Below are 16,057 nucleotides of genomic sequence, written 5' to 3'. Positions count from 1 at the left end.
AAAATCCACAACTACAACAACAACAACAACAACTGATTGGTAACGTCTCTGCCTCGTTAGTGCCATTATTGTCTGCAACCTTACCATCCTTGTGAGTTAAGGTTTTGAGTGTTTGGGGTAGCCTATAGGTCTATCAGCTGAGTTATCAGCAGCCAGTGCCTGCCCCTCCCTGGTCCTAGCTGGGTTGAAGACGGGCTTGGGCAGTGATCATATAATATATGGTCAGTCTCTAGGGCATTGTCCTGCTTGCTCTGGCCATGTCACTGACCCTTTCCTCTGCCATTCAGGAGTGACCTTAAAACCTTTAAACAATAACAACAACAATGATAACAAACATAGAAAGTAGGCACCGAACTTTTGGAGAAGATACGTAGGAAATAAGGAAAAAAGGAAATAACGGATAAGAATAGAATAATGATAAAACAAAGCGCAGAACACATTGAACAAATTAAGGCAATTAAAGAGAAAGATAAGAGAAGGAAATATAGAATTATACAACAATGATAACTAGTGAAGTGTGAAACCACTAAGAAGGAAAGTATGTAGCTGAAGGAGGAGGAATAATATAAAAATAAAGATGATATAAAGAAGTAATGGATTTTTCTAGTAATGAAATTCCCAGACAAGAAACCTATTTCTTGATTACGTCTGAAACGAAATATACCAGTACATGTTTGCAGGCTTTTCTTTTGATTAATAATTTAAATATGGCTTCCAAATGGCTATCTCTCTCTCTCTCTCTCTCTCTCTCTCTCTCTCTCTCTCTAAAAGGCATGATCCAATGATTTTCTAGAACTCTCTCTCTCTCTCTCTCTCTCTCTCTCTCTCTCTGTCTTCTTGAAAAAAAATCCATTGCCCAATGATTTTCCAGAACTTCCTCTCTCTCTGAAAAAATGTATGGTCCAATGATTTTCCATTTTCTCTCTCTCTCTCTCTCTCTCTCTCTCTCTCTCAAAAATAAAAAAAGCGTGATCCAAGGATTTTCCAGAATCTCTCTCTCTCTCTCTCTCTCTCTCTCTCTCTCTCTCTCAAAAAAGAGTGATCCAAGGATTTTCCAGATTCTCTCTCTCTCTCTCTCTCTCTCTCTCTCAAAAAAAAGATAAAGCGTGATCCAAGGATTTTCCAGATTCTCTCTCTCTCTCTCTCTCTCTCTCTCTCTCTCTCTCAAAAAAAAAAGATAAAGCGTGATCCAAGGATTTTCCAGAATCTCTCTCTCTCTCTCTCTCTCTCTCTCTCTCTCTCAAAAAAAGCGTGATCCAAGGATTTTCCAGAATCTCTCTCTCTCTCTCTCTCTCTCTCTCTCTCTCTCTCTCTCTCTCTCAAAAAAGCGTGATCCAAGGATTTTCCAGATTATCTCTCTCTCTCTCTCTCTCTCTCTCTCTCTCTCTCTCAAAAAAAAGATAAAGCGTGATCCAAGGATTTTCCAGATTCTCTCTCTCTCTCTCTCTCTCTCTCTCTCTCTCTCTCTCTCTCAAAAAAGATAAAGCGTGATCCAAGGATTTTCCAGAATCTCTCTCTCTCTCTCTCTCAAAAAAAGCGTGATCCAAGGATTTTCCAGAATCTCTCTCTCTCTCTCTCTCTCTCTCTCTCTCTCTCTCTCAAAAAAAGCGTGATCCAAGGATTTTCCAGATTATCTCTCTCTCTCTCTCTCTCTCTCTCTCTCTCAAAAAAAAGATAAAGCGTGATCCAAGGATTTTCCAGATTCTCTCTCTCTCTCTCTCTCTCTCTCTCTCTCTCTCTCTCTCAAAAAAAAGATAAAGCGTGATCCAAGGATTTTCCAGATTCTCTCTCTCTCTCTCTCTCTCTCTCTCTCTCTCTCTCTCTCTCAAAAAAAGCGTGATCCAAGGATTTTCCAGATTCTCTCTCTCTCTCTCTCTCTCTCTCTCTCTCTCTCTCAAAAAGCGTGATCTAAGGATTTTCCAGATTCTCTCTCTCTCTCTCTCTCTCTCTCTCTCTCTCTCTCTCAAAAAAAAAAGCGTGATCCAAGGATTTTCCAGAATCTCTCTCTCTCTCTCTCTCTCTCTCTCTCTCAAAAAAAAAGCGTGATCCAAGGATTTTCCAGAATCTCTCTCTCTCTCTCTCTCTCTCTCTCTCTCTCAAAAAAAGCGTGATCCAAGGATTTTCCAGAATCTCTCTCTCTCTCTCTCTCTCTCTCTCTCTCTCAAAAAAGCGTGATCCAAGGATTTTCCAGAATATCTCTCTCTCTCTCTCTCTCTCTCTCTCTCTCTCTCTCTCAAAAAAGCGTGATCCAAGGATTTTCCAGATTCTCTCTCTCTCTCTCTCTCTCTCTCTCTCTCTCTCCAAAAAAAAAAGATAAAGCGTGATCCAAGGATTTTCCAGAATCTCTCTCTCTCTCTCTCTCTCTCTCTCTCTCTCTCTCAAAAAAAGCGTGATCCAAGGATTTTCCAGAATCTCTCTCTCTCTCTCTTCTCTCTCTCTCTCTCTCTCTCTCAAAAAAAAAAGCGTGATCCAAGGATTTTCCAGAATCTCTCTCTCTCTATCTCTCTCTCTCTCTCTCTCTCTCTCTCTCTCTCTCTCTCTCAAAAAAGCGTGATCCAAGGATTTTCCAGAATATCTCTCTCTCTCTCTCTCTCTCTCTCTCTCTCTCTCTCTCCAAAAAAGTGTGATCCAAGGATTCTCTCTCTCTCTCTCTCTCTCTCTCTCTCTCTCTCTCAAAAAAAAAAGATAAAGCTTGATCCAAGGATTTTCCAGTATCTCTCTCTCTCTCTCTCTCTCTCTCTCTCTCTCTCTCTCTCAAAAAAAAAGCGTGATCCAAGGATTTTCCAGATTCTCTCTCTCTCTCTCTCTCTCTCTCTCTCTCTCAAAAAAAAAAAGATAAAGCGTGATCCAAGGATTTTCCAGAATCTCTCTCTCTCTCTCTCTCTCTCTCTCTTAAAAAAAAGCGTGATCCAAGGATTTTCCAGAATCTCTCTCTCTCTCTCTCTCTCTCTCTCTCTCTCTCTCTCTCAAAAAAAGTGTGATCCAAGGATTTTCCAGAATCTTTCTCTCTCTCTCTCAAAAAAAGCGTGATCCAAGGATTTTCCAGAATCTCTCTCTCTCTCTCTCTCTCTCTCAAAAAAAAAGCGTGATCCAAGGATTTTCCAGAATCTCTCTCTCTCTCTCTCTCTCTCTCTCTCTCTCTCTCTCTTTCAAAAAAAGCGTGATCCAAGGATTTTCCAGATTCTCTCTCTCTCTCTCTCTCTCTCTCTCTCTCTCTCTCTCTCTCAAAAAAAAAAAAAAAAAGATAAAGCGTGATCCAAGGATTTTCTAGAATCTCTCTCTCTCTCTCTCTCTCTCTCTCTCTCTCTCTCTCAAAAAAAGCGTGATCCAAGGATTTTCCAGAATCTCTCTCTCTCTCTCTCTCTCTCTCTCTCTCTCAAAAAAGCGTGATCCAAGGATTTTCCAGAATATCTCTCTCTCTCTCTCTCTCTCTCTCTCTCTCTCTCAAAAAAAGCGTGATCCAAGGATTTTCCAGATTCTCTCTCTCTCTCTCTCTCTCTCTCTCTCTCTCTCTCTCTCTCAAAAAAAAAAGATAAAGCGTGATCCAAGGATTTTCCAGAATCTCTCTCTCTCTCTCTCTCTCCCTCTCTCTCTCTCTCTCTCAAAAAAAGCGTGATCCAAGGATTTTCCAGAATCTCTCTCTCTCTCTCTCTCTCTCTCTCTCTCTCTCTCTCTCTCAAAAAAAAGCGTGATCCAAGGATTTTCCAGAATCTCTCTCTCTCTCTCTCTCTCTTGCTTGTTGAACATCGCAATACATCAGGCAGTTGTATACTACCTTTCTCAGACCTTTTATATCACAAGAACAGCTCACCAAAACAGTATTCATATATATATGCCAGATCCACATCACCCTCTATTATATATGGAGGAAATTACATGCATGGGACTAGTTCATTTTTGTGCATATCAAGTGGTCTGGTATTTTCTCTTTTCTGTTTGCATAATTAAAAACATTGCGAATGCCAATATACGTTCTCAGAAAAAAAAAACATATTCCATTTGTAGGTAGTAGGTTGGCTAGGGCACCATCAACCCGTTTAGATATTACCGCTAGAGAGTTAAGGAATCTTTTGTCTGGCCAGACAGTACTACATTGGATCTAGTTACAGTTCACTTTCCCTTTGCCTACACATACACCGAATAGTCTGGCATATTCTTTACATATTATTCTCTGTCCTCATACACCTGACAACACAGATTACCAAACAATTCTTCTTCACTCAAGGGGTTAACTACTGCACTGTAATTTTTCAGTGGCTACTATCCTCTTGGTAAGGATATTAGAGGCTCTTTAGCTATCGTAAGCAGTTATTTCAGGAGAAAGACTCTCCTAAATCAAACTATTGTTTTCTACTCTTGAGTAGTGCCGTAGCCTGTGTACCATGGTCTTCCTCTTCCACTGTCTTGAGTCAGAGTTCTCCTGCTTGAGGGTACACACGGGCACACTATTCTATCTAATTTCTCTGCCCCTTTTCTTGTTAAAAGTTTTTATAGTTCATATAGGGGATAATTCTCACTGGGCTACTTTCCAAGTAGGGTTGTAGCTTAGCAAATAATAATAATAATAATAATAATAATAATAATAATAATAATAATATGGAATGCATAACGATATTGAGTAGATCGCAAATATGCACAAGGTTACTTTACGATTATATCAAATAATACACCCAGGAACACTATGCAATATTACAAAATCACATACAATGTATACAACAACAACATATACTGACGTTTCTAGTCCAGTGCAGGACAAAGGCCGCGGAACTGTCTATTCCTTCTGGGGTGTGGCCAGTGTTCATCACGACTCTGACCAGTGCAGATTGGTATTGGTGGGAGAACTACGTCTGATCGCTCACAGAAAGCTAATCTAGTATGGGTGGGCCAGGCTAGTACAGTTTTGCTGGTCATAGCGATACACAAAGACTTTCACCACGTTAATGTATCCTCACTCAGAAAGGGTACAATGTATACACAAGCATACGTATCCAAATACACATAACAAATTCAATAAAGGTTTAAAGGGCGTTTATGAATGGCCGGGGCAAGGGACAGTGACATGGCCCTATCCAGCAGGACAATACCCTAGATACTGACCATATACGCATATGATCAGCACCCAAGCCCCACTCTCCACCCAAGCTAGTACCAAGGAAGGCCAGGCAATGGCTGCTGATGACTGAGCAGATAAACCTTTAGGCTCCCCCCCCCCCTCATCCTTAGCTTACAAGGCCGGTGAGATTGCAGCAACCAAAGGAACTAACGAGTTTGAGCGGGACTACCACCCCAGTCTGGCGTTCACCAGTCATGGACGCTACCATATCGGCCACTACGTCATGCATAAAACAAAACGAAGATAAAACGCACATAAGCACAGAGGCAGTAGAGATAACAAGGACATTATTAAAGCACTGACACCAAATACAGCAAAGACAGTCTACACATATTCCCCGACGTAGAGGCACGTCTGAGGCGAAGCGATTTATCTGTCGGGTTGCAACCGCTCTGAATGAAACGCTACCACAGATTACCATGCAAATGGCTCCCTCCCCTCTGGCATTGTGACTGCTGTACATCTTGCCTGGCGCATCTCACCTCGGGTAGTTATGGCCGCGAAACCTTTTTGTTTACGTTTTACGCCTGGCTCGGGGGGTGGGGTGGGGGGGTGGGGGGAATCGTCATAATGTTAAACAGGGGATTTCGTGCTTTTTTAGGAGTTTGCCCTCTGAAATGAGATAGTTTTCTTTCGCTTAACAGGTTTTATTATTCTTTTTTACAAACACATAATCGTTTTAATTATATTAGAGCATGGGTATTTCTGTCAAATTACCATATATTGTACTATTTCGTGTCTGTAGGTTGCCTTCATTTTGTAACTTTTTTGTGAGCATTTAATTTTTTAATTCGCGTGGAACTAGCTTTTTTTTTAATTTTTAAGTTTCAACTGTGTTTACCTTTCCTTTTCTGCTCTCTAAAATTATTTAGTTTTCTTTCAAATGCCTAATTTTATTATTTGATATATGTTTTTTAATTATTTTATGGATTGTGTACTTCAATCAAATTACCTTTTTGTACATATTTTTTGTGCACTTCCTATTTTAGTTTTTTTTTTTTTTTTCCTATTCATAAATCAACTCTTCTTCTGTATGGAAAGTATATAGTGCGTGCTTATGGTTATATTTTGTTCTTATAAGTACTTTTCTTTATAATTTTGTGCAGTACATGAGATTGTGAGCTGAGGTAGTTTTTTATGTATATGCAAACCTATAGAAGGATTATTTAGTTTATATTGAATTATTTTACATGCTTTGGATCAGGTGATTTACATCTCATTGTTAATTATGCTAATCTGATGATCCAGCTTAGATATAAAAAAGATTTCCTTAATTTGCCGTCAGAAAAATAAAAATAAATATTAAAAATACCATATCAAGGGCATACAAATTCCTTTCTCTTCAATCAGCATAACGATAGTTCACATATATTCTGTTTTAACTATGGCGAATATGAATAAATCTCTAGAACAATGAAGAGAGCTTGACTCATGCTATATATCTTAGGGTTGTGGTGGCTTATGTGGTAACGTCCCTGTCTGGTGAACGCCAGACTGTGATTCGAGTCCCTCTCAAACTCGTCAGTTTCTTTGTTTGCTGCAACCTCATCATCCTTGTGAGCTAAGGACGAGGGTTTTGAGGGAGCTTATAGGTCTATCTGCTGACTCATCAACAGCCATTGTCAGGCCCTCATTGGTCCTAGCATGGGTGTAGAGGGAGCTTGGGCGCTGATCATATGTATTTATGGTCATTCTCTTAGGCATTGTCCGCTTGATAGGGCAATGTCACTGTCCCTTGCCTCTGCCATTCATGAGCGGCCTTTAAACTTCTAAATTTAGTAAAAAACAAAGATATGATGCACGTTATAGCACTAAACATCGTTAATTCAGCTCTGTTTATATAAGAAAAATCACAGTAATAAAAAGTGAATATATATCTTTTGGCCAAATCAAAACCTCCGTTATTTGTTCTTCCAAACTCATATAGGATATTGCTCTCTCTCTCTCTCTCTCTCTCTCTCTCTCTCTCTCTCTCTGCTGGCCATTCAGAGCCGGAATGATCTTGTTTATTTTTGACTGTAGCTATGCACTATTCAATTTGCATTAGTTCAATTAATACTGCTGGAATATATTTGTTATCACTTCAGTGGGGCCGAGATGAAGGTTTTTTTTTATATTAGCTCAATTCCTTCGTTCAGTTCTATTCATATATATGTGTATATATATATATATATATATATATATGTAATAGTTAGTTATTACATGTTTAAAACACATGACGTAATATGTCCTTGTCGATGAAGATGCTAGCGTGAGATTTGCTGTAGTCAGATAAAATCATAACAGGATGTATTTTGCATCCCTCAGCAATGTAAAATTTTTCAGAAGCATCAACACAAATGCATACCGTGTGAAAGATTGTGTCGTCACCAGATGCAGGTGTCTTCCTAGACGAATGTAAAGTTTCCATATTGTGTTTAAATGCTGAGACAACTAAACATACGATATCTGTGATATCGATAATTTAGGCAGTTCATATCTATACTTCACCTGAATTGGTCATCCGACCAAACCAGCTACACTCCTTTGATGGAGATGTTTAACCATTTTAAAGTTACAATGCTGGACTTTAACTCAAGACTCAACATCTCAAACAACACATACTCAATGTGTGTTCATAACAGTAGCACACTAATATATATATATATATATATACGTATATATATATATATATATATACATGTATATATATATATATATATACATGTATATATATATATATATATGTGTGTGTGTGTGTGTGTATATACATATATATATATATATATATATATATTCATATATATATATATGTATATATATATACATACATATACATATATATGAATATATATAGATATATACATATATATGTATATATATATATATATATATAAAGTATATATATACTTACATACATACATATATTTATATATATATATATATATATATGTATATATATTATATACAGTATATATATAATATTTATATGTATATAAATATATATATAGATATAGATATGTATATATACATATATATTATATATAATATATGTATATATATATATATATATATATATGTATATATACATATATATATATATATATATACATATATATTTGTAATATGTATATGTGTGTTTGTATGAGTGTGTATATATGCCTACACACAACAACAACAACAACGACAACAAAAGCATCCATTGTTAGTCCACTGCACGACAAAGGCCTCAGACATGTCAAGTCACATCTGGGGACTGGCTATTTTCCCTCAGCACACTAGCAACAGTGGATTGGTGATGGTGTAAGAGTTTAATCTGGTCACTTATAGCAAACCAGCCTAGCGTGGGTGGCCCTGACTAATTCAAGTTTGCTGATCATGGTTATACTCAAACTCTTATGACTTATGGTAACTATATCCTGATACAAAGACAGATAGTATGCTTACAGGCATATTCATGAATACATGCGTATGTATGCACACATATCAGCACACAACACACGTTCATAAGAGCATCCAGTCCCTCAATCACCTTTGGTGTCATTTTGGAAAAGCGAAAATCTCCAAAGCAGAAACGAATTTGCATATATATTCATACCTACTTCTTTGTCTCAAACTAAACAAAGGAGCAATCCAAATGCCCCCCTTCATTCTTTCTTATATTGCATGAGTTTCTTATAGAAATAATTTTAATCTCTTCTTGTGGAAATATTACTGAAAATCTGCATCCCGAGACCAGGGCCCAGCTCAGTTTTGGTGTATGGAATATCCCCTCCTCGCCATTCTTCTTCTCCTACATAGTTCATTATTCTATATCCACAATCCTTATTCCTAGAAGAAAAATATCTGTATATTTTTAGAACATCTCGAGAATAGGAAGAATGGAATAGATATAAGACATAGAAGTGGGCCAGAAAAGGGGAATTATTTTCATGAATTTTTAAGTCAGTTTGAAGCTCCTACTAAAAAATTTTTTTCATAATCCTGATGATAGAATCAGTCCCGAGATTTTAAATGCTCTGTGTAACACCTGTAGAGTTTCTTGGCTCTGTGATTTCCTCATTATTATTATTATTATTATTATTATTATTATTATTATTATTATTATTATTATTATTATTATTATTATTATTATTATTATTATTAGCTAAGCTATAACCCTAATTTTAAAAGTAGAAAGCTATAAGCCAAAGTCCTCTAACAGAAAAGAATAGGAGAAGAAATAAGGCAATACAAACTACATAAGAAGTAATGGATAATTAATATGAAATATTTTAAGATTGGTAACGATAAAATTTATCTGTCGTATATAAACTGGTCAACATAGGAACATTCACTACAAGTAATTGGACATTAATAAATAAAAAGAAATAAATATAAAATAATAATAATAATAATAATAATAATAATAATAATAATAATAATAATAATAATAATAATAATAATAATAATGATGATGATGATGATTATATAAATACTAAAAATTTGGTCAATGAAAAAACATTATTCGTTGAGTAACGTTGTTTTTTTTTTTTTTTCTTTTGCAGGTAAGATTGAAAGACCTTCAACTCTCAGTAAGTAGATCATACACTGGTCATTTTCAGCTTGTCAGCTTTCTTGGTCTTATCGGGTGTGATACGACTTGTAGAATCCTTGAATCCATCGAGAGAGCTCGTTCATATGCAATCTCAAGCAAGGCATAAACAGTTGGGTCTACTGTTACAAAGAATATTCTTTTCTCCCACCGATATCTCTACGTTAGGGGGTTGGTTGCCTGAATCGCCGTCTCCAATGCTTTTTATCAAAGGCATCCTCTTCTACTAAACTTCTTCTCTCCATATCATCCTTCACTTTATTTTGCCATCTAATTCCCTGCCTCCCTCTCGACCTTCTCCCCATAACAGGTTTCTCTCAGGCCCTCCACACTTCCTCCCCACCATCCATCCTCAACACGTGCCCACACCATCTCAATCGTGACACTCTTATCACTCTTTACTATGCCTGCCATTCTTCTCTAGATTTACTTCTTATTGGTTAGTCCCTTTTATCGGGTTATCGTGTATTCAGATATTCTTTTTTATCAATTGATATAATGATAATAACCATAGTAATAATATTTTAGGTGTTTTGTTGACGTATAGCTATCATGTCGATCCACTGCCTTTTGCATCAGTTCGGTAAAGTATCAGTAACGTTTGATATGTGACAAATTTCAGTGTATAAACGCCTGTTGCTGAATTAATGCTATGATATTAAGCACATTTTCACATGTTCACTACTAGATATATATATATATATATATATATATATATTGCTAGAGAGAGAGAGAGAGAGAGAGAGAGAGAGAGAGAAACTAATGTAAAAAAAATTAGAAAGGGGATGTTATATATATATATATATATATGTATGAATATGTATATATATATATATATATATATGTATATATATATATAATTATTTGTTACATTTTTGAGAGAGAGAGAGAGAGAGAGAGAGAGAGAGAGAGGGAGAGAGAGAGAGAGAGAGAGAGAGAGAGAGAGAGGTGTTATATCAAAATCTTGAATATATACTTTATATATGGCGAGGATGATATTAGGAGTAAGTTTTATTGATAAAAGTTGGTGGACGAATAAATAATTTATTAAGAAATGTTGCTTTTTTTGGATTGATGTTGATATATAAATTTGTTTACAGAGCGAGAGATGTTTTTAGCATAGATTAAAAAAAGAAAAACCAAATATTATTTGCTCTTTACGATATAGTTAATGAATTTTATTTGTCTTTTAATAGTATACAATTCGGCTTTATAGAATGGATTTATAAAGAATTTACCATAGTATCATTTTTACAGAAATTTTTTATTAAAATTATTTTTTTTATTCACCAAAACAGGGTTACTATCAGGAATATGATGTATATATATAATTAGGATATTGCCTTTTTCAACAACATAAATTTTTGGAAATAAAAATAAACTAGATCATTGAAGTAAATATTTTTTCTTTTTATTTTGCTTCAGAAAGGCCATTAGGTATTACCCTCTTAAGTTAGTACAAAGGGGTTTGAGTAGTTGTTAATCAACAGATCCTGCCCCTGACCCCGTGACCTTTCCAGGGCAAATTCCATGGTTCCTGTTTCCGTGTTTTCGAACACTAAACTTTTGATAAAAATTTTCTCTTTTTTTTTCTTCAGTGAGAGTAAAATAGTTTTCCTTATATCTATTTTAATGCCTGTATGCTTGTAATTTTCATAGGAGATTTTCAGTGGGATTTACGATTCTAAAATATAACTATTTTAGGCGAACCGTCAAAAAAGACAGCTGAATAATTAGATAGATATGCACACAGACAGATTCAACCCTTCGCACCCTTATCCTCTACTAAATACAACACTAGTGTATTTCTATGGGTATCCCCCTCTCACTAGGGTATGACTACACCCTCATGAACATAGGCAGTGGATGGGGAGAGTCAAAGTAGTCTGGCAACGACACTCAACATGACCGGATATATATATATATATATATATATAAAATATATATATATATATATATATATGTATGTATACATATATATATACATATATATATATATATATATATGTATGTATACATACATATATATATATATATATATATGTACATATATATATATATATATACATACATACATACATATATAAACACACAACAACAGCTGGACAAAGACCTCAGTAATGTCCTATTTATGTCTGGGGTTTGAACATTTCCATCACCACTCTGGCCAGTTCAGATTTGTGTTGGTAAGAGACTTAACTCTGATCGCCCAAAGCAAACCAATCTAATATGGGTGGCTCTAATTACTGCAGATTTGTTAATTACGGTTATAATCTCTTTCCCCATGATAAGGTACTCTAGGTGAGAAAGATATATATATATATATATATATATGTATATATATATATATATATATATGTGTGTGTGTGTGTGTGTATATATATATATATATATATATATACGTATATATATATGTGTGTGTGTGTGTGTGTTTGTGTGCATGTGTGTGTATGGGTATGGACAAAAGCTATTTTCTTTGAGTGGTTTTCGCTTGGGTGTCTGATCCCGAGGTATAAGAGAATTCAGGCATTAAAATATTAAAATATAGGGCTTATTGTGCAGAATTTACTATTATTATTATTATTATTATTATTATTATTTTGTATATATACATACATATATATATATATATATATATATATTTATATATATATACATATATATATATATATATACATGCATATATATTTATATATATGTATATACATATACATATATATATATATATATATATTTATATATATATAAATATATATATATATATATATATATACATATACGCATATATATACATATATATAATATATGTATATATAAGTATATATATATATATATATATAATATATATATGTGTGTGTGTGTTTACATATATATATATATATATATATACTGTATATATATATGAAAAATATAGAGAGCAAAAGGTGGAAGTAAAGCGCAAGGTACGTGAGGCAAAGAGGGCAGCTGACCTGAGGTGGGGTCAGGGACTGGGTCAGTCATATGAAGAGAATAAGAAGAAGTTTTGGAAAGAAGTGAAGAGAGTAAGGAAGGCCGGCGCAAGAATTGAAGAGACAGTGAAAGATGGAAATGGAAGGTTGTTAAAAGGAGAGGAGGCAAGGAAAAGGTGGGCGGAATATTTTGAAAGTTTGCTGAATGTTGAGGATGATAGGGAGGCAGATATAATTGCTCTTCCAGGTGTTGAGGTGCCAGTGATGGAAGATGAGAATGAGAGAGAGATTACAATAGATGAAGTGAGGAGAGCACTAGATGAAACGAGAGTAGGAAAAGCATCTGGTATGGATGGTGTGAATGCTGAGAGGTTTAAGGAAGGGGGTGTGACTGTACTTGAATGGTTGGTGAGATTGTTTAATGTGTGTTTTGTGTTGTCAATGGTACCAGTAGATTGGGTATGTGCATGTATTGTACCACTATATAAGGGTAAGGGAGATGTGCATGAGTGTTGTAATTCAAGAGGTATTAGTTTGTTGAGTGTAGTTGGAAAAGTGTATGGTAGAGTAATGATTAATAGGATTAAGGATAAAACAGAGAATGCAATCTTGGAAGTACAGGGTGGTTTTAGAAGAGGTAGGGGTTTTATGAATCAGATTTTTACAGTTAGGCAGATATGCGAGAAATATTTAGCAAAAGGTAAGGAGGTGTATGTTGCGTTTATGGATCTGGAGAAAGCATATGATAGAGTTGATAGGGAAGCAATGTGGAATGTGATGAGGTTATATGGAGTTGGTGGAAGGTTGTTGCAAGCAGTGAAAAGTTTCTACAAAGGTAGTAAAGCATGTGTTAGAATAGGAAATGAAGTGAGCGATTGGTTTCCGGTGAGAGTGGGGCTGAGACAGGGATGTGTGATGTCGCCGGGGTTGTTTAACTTGTATGTTGATGGAGTGGTGAGAGAGGTGAATGCTCGAGTGCTTGGACGAAGATTAAAACTGGTAGGCGAGAATGATCATGAATGGGAGGTAAATCAGTTGTTGTTTGCGGATGATACTGTACTGGTAGCAGACACAGAAGAGAAGCTTGACCGACTAGTGACAGAATTTGGAAGGGTGTGTGAGAGAAGGAAGTTGCGAGTTAATGTGGGTAAGAGTAAGGTTATGAGATGTACGAGAAGGGAAGGTGGTGCAAGGTTGAATGTCATGTTGAATGGAGAGTTACTTGAGGAGGTGGATCAGTTTAAGTACTTGGGGTCTGTTGTTGCAGCAAATGGTGGAGTAGAAGCAGATGTACGTGAGAGAGTGAATGAAGGTTGCAAAGTGTTGGGGGTAGTTAAGGGAGTAGTAAAAAATAGAGGGTTGGGCATGAATGTAAAGAGAGTTCTATATGAGAAAGTGATTGTACCAACTGTGATGTATGGATCGGAGTTGTGGGGAATGAAAGTGATGGAGAGACAGAAATTGAATGTGTTTGAGAGGAAGTGTCTGAGGAGTGTGGCTGGTGTATCTCGAGTAGATAGGGTTAGGAACGAAGTGGTGAGGGTGAGAACGGGTGTAAGAAATGAGTTAGCGGCTAGAGTGGATATGAATGTGTTGAGGTGGTTTGGCCATGTTGAGAGAATGGAAAATGGCTGTCTGCTAAAGAAGGTGATGAATGCAAGAGTTGATGGGAGAAGTACAAGAGGAAGGCCAAGGTTTGGTTGAATGGATGGTGTGAAGAAAGCTCTGGGTGATAGGAGGATAGATGTGAGAGAGGCAAGAGAGCGTGCTAGAAATAGGAATGAATGGCGAGCGATTGTGACGCAGTTCCGGTAGGCCCTGCTGCTTCCTCCGGTGCCTTAGATGACCGCGGAGGTAGCAGCAGTAGGGGACTCAGCAGTATGAAGCTTCATCTGTGGTGGAAGTGTGGGAGGTTGGGCTGTGGCACCCTAGCAGTACCAGCTGAACTCGGCTGAGTCCCTTGTTAGGCTGGAGGAACGTAGAGAGTAGAGGTCCCCTTTTTTGTTTTGTTTCTTGTTGTTGTCGGCTACCCCAAAAAATTGGGGGAAGTGCCTTTGGTATATATATATATATATATACTGTATATATATATATATATATATATATTTATATATATATATGTTTATATATATATATATATATATATGTATATGTGTATATTTATATATATGTATATATACATACATATATATATTCATAAATATATATATATATATATATATATACTGTATATATAAATATATATATATACATATATATATATATATATACATATATATATATATATATATATGTTCGTATATATATATATATATATATGTATACATATATATATATATATATATTTATATGTTCGTATGTATACATGTATATATATATATATATATATATGTATATATATATATATATATGTATATAGATGTGGATATATATATATATATATATATATATTCGAGAACGACTGTACTCCAACTGTGATTTCCACATACAGTTGACCACAGGAATTCGTGGCACACCTCACACTGTTACTAGTAACCAAACAGATAGCTGAGAAAGGGATGGTAGATGTGGCAGGAATTCACTGCGTAGTAAGGGTATGAAACGATGCACTTCCTCAAAGTGAATTATAACAGGATTTCTTGTGTCCAACTGTACATATATCGCTTAACTATATTTCTTCAATTTTTATGACCTCTACCTAACTGTGTAGCTCTCTGTTTATGTGTATGTATGTTTGTGTGTTTGTGTCCATGTGGGTGTCTGTATAAAGGACTGAGTACGAAGATTGTGGGGCATAATTCCACATGATTATGTCTGTCTTACAAAGGAGTTTGAGGATCTCATTATGATAGTTGTTGGGACTTGGGAAGAGACAGACAGACAGACAGACAGAGAAAGAGACAGCTAGACTCTCTCTCTCTCTCCAAAGTGTACTTTCCCTGGCTTATATTTCCTGGCTTACGTGAAATCAAAAACAATGCTGTTGAAGGGGTTTGTAATACCAACTCTCTCTCTCTCTCTCTCTCTCTCTCTCTCTCTCTCTCTCTCTTTCCAGAGTACACTTTCTCCGGCTTGTATTTCCTGGCTTGAGTGAACTCGAAAACTGCTGTTGAGGTTGTTTTGTAATACCCCCCCCCCCCCCTCTCTCTCTCTCTCTCTCTCTCTCTCTCTCTCTCTCTCTCTCTCTTTCTCTCTTTCTAAAAGAATTTTTTTAAAGTTTGTATTTATCGACTTTTATTTTGATTTTTTATACTTGTTTTTCTCGCGTTGAAAAAATAATCTTTTCATTCATTTTTTTTTTAAACTTCAAGCATGACTCCAGCCTTGAGGAGAACTGTTTCAACTTGTTTATTTTGTATGGAACAAGTTTTAACCTGTGGAAGTTTTTATCATAAAATGTTGTTTGAAGAAGTAGGAGATTCG

This window comes from Palaemon carinicauda, chromosome 25 (assembly GCF_036898095.1).
Source record: "Palaemon carinicauda isolate YSFRI2023 chromosome 25, ASM3689809v2, whole genome shotgun sequence".
Classification (NCBI taxonomy): Eukaryota; Metazoa; Arthropoda; class Malacostraca; order Decapoda; family Palaemonidae; genus Palaemon; species Palaemon carinicauda.
The sequence above is the reverse complement of the archived record's forward strand: the minus strand, read 5'-3'. Positions refer to the sequence as shown.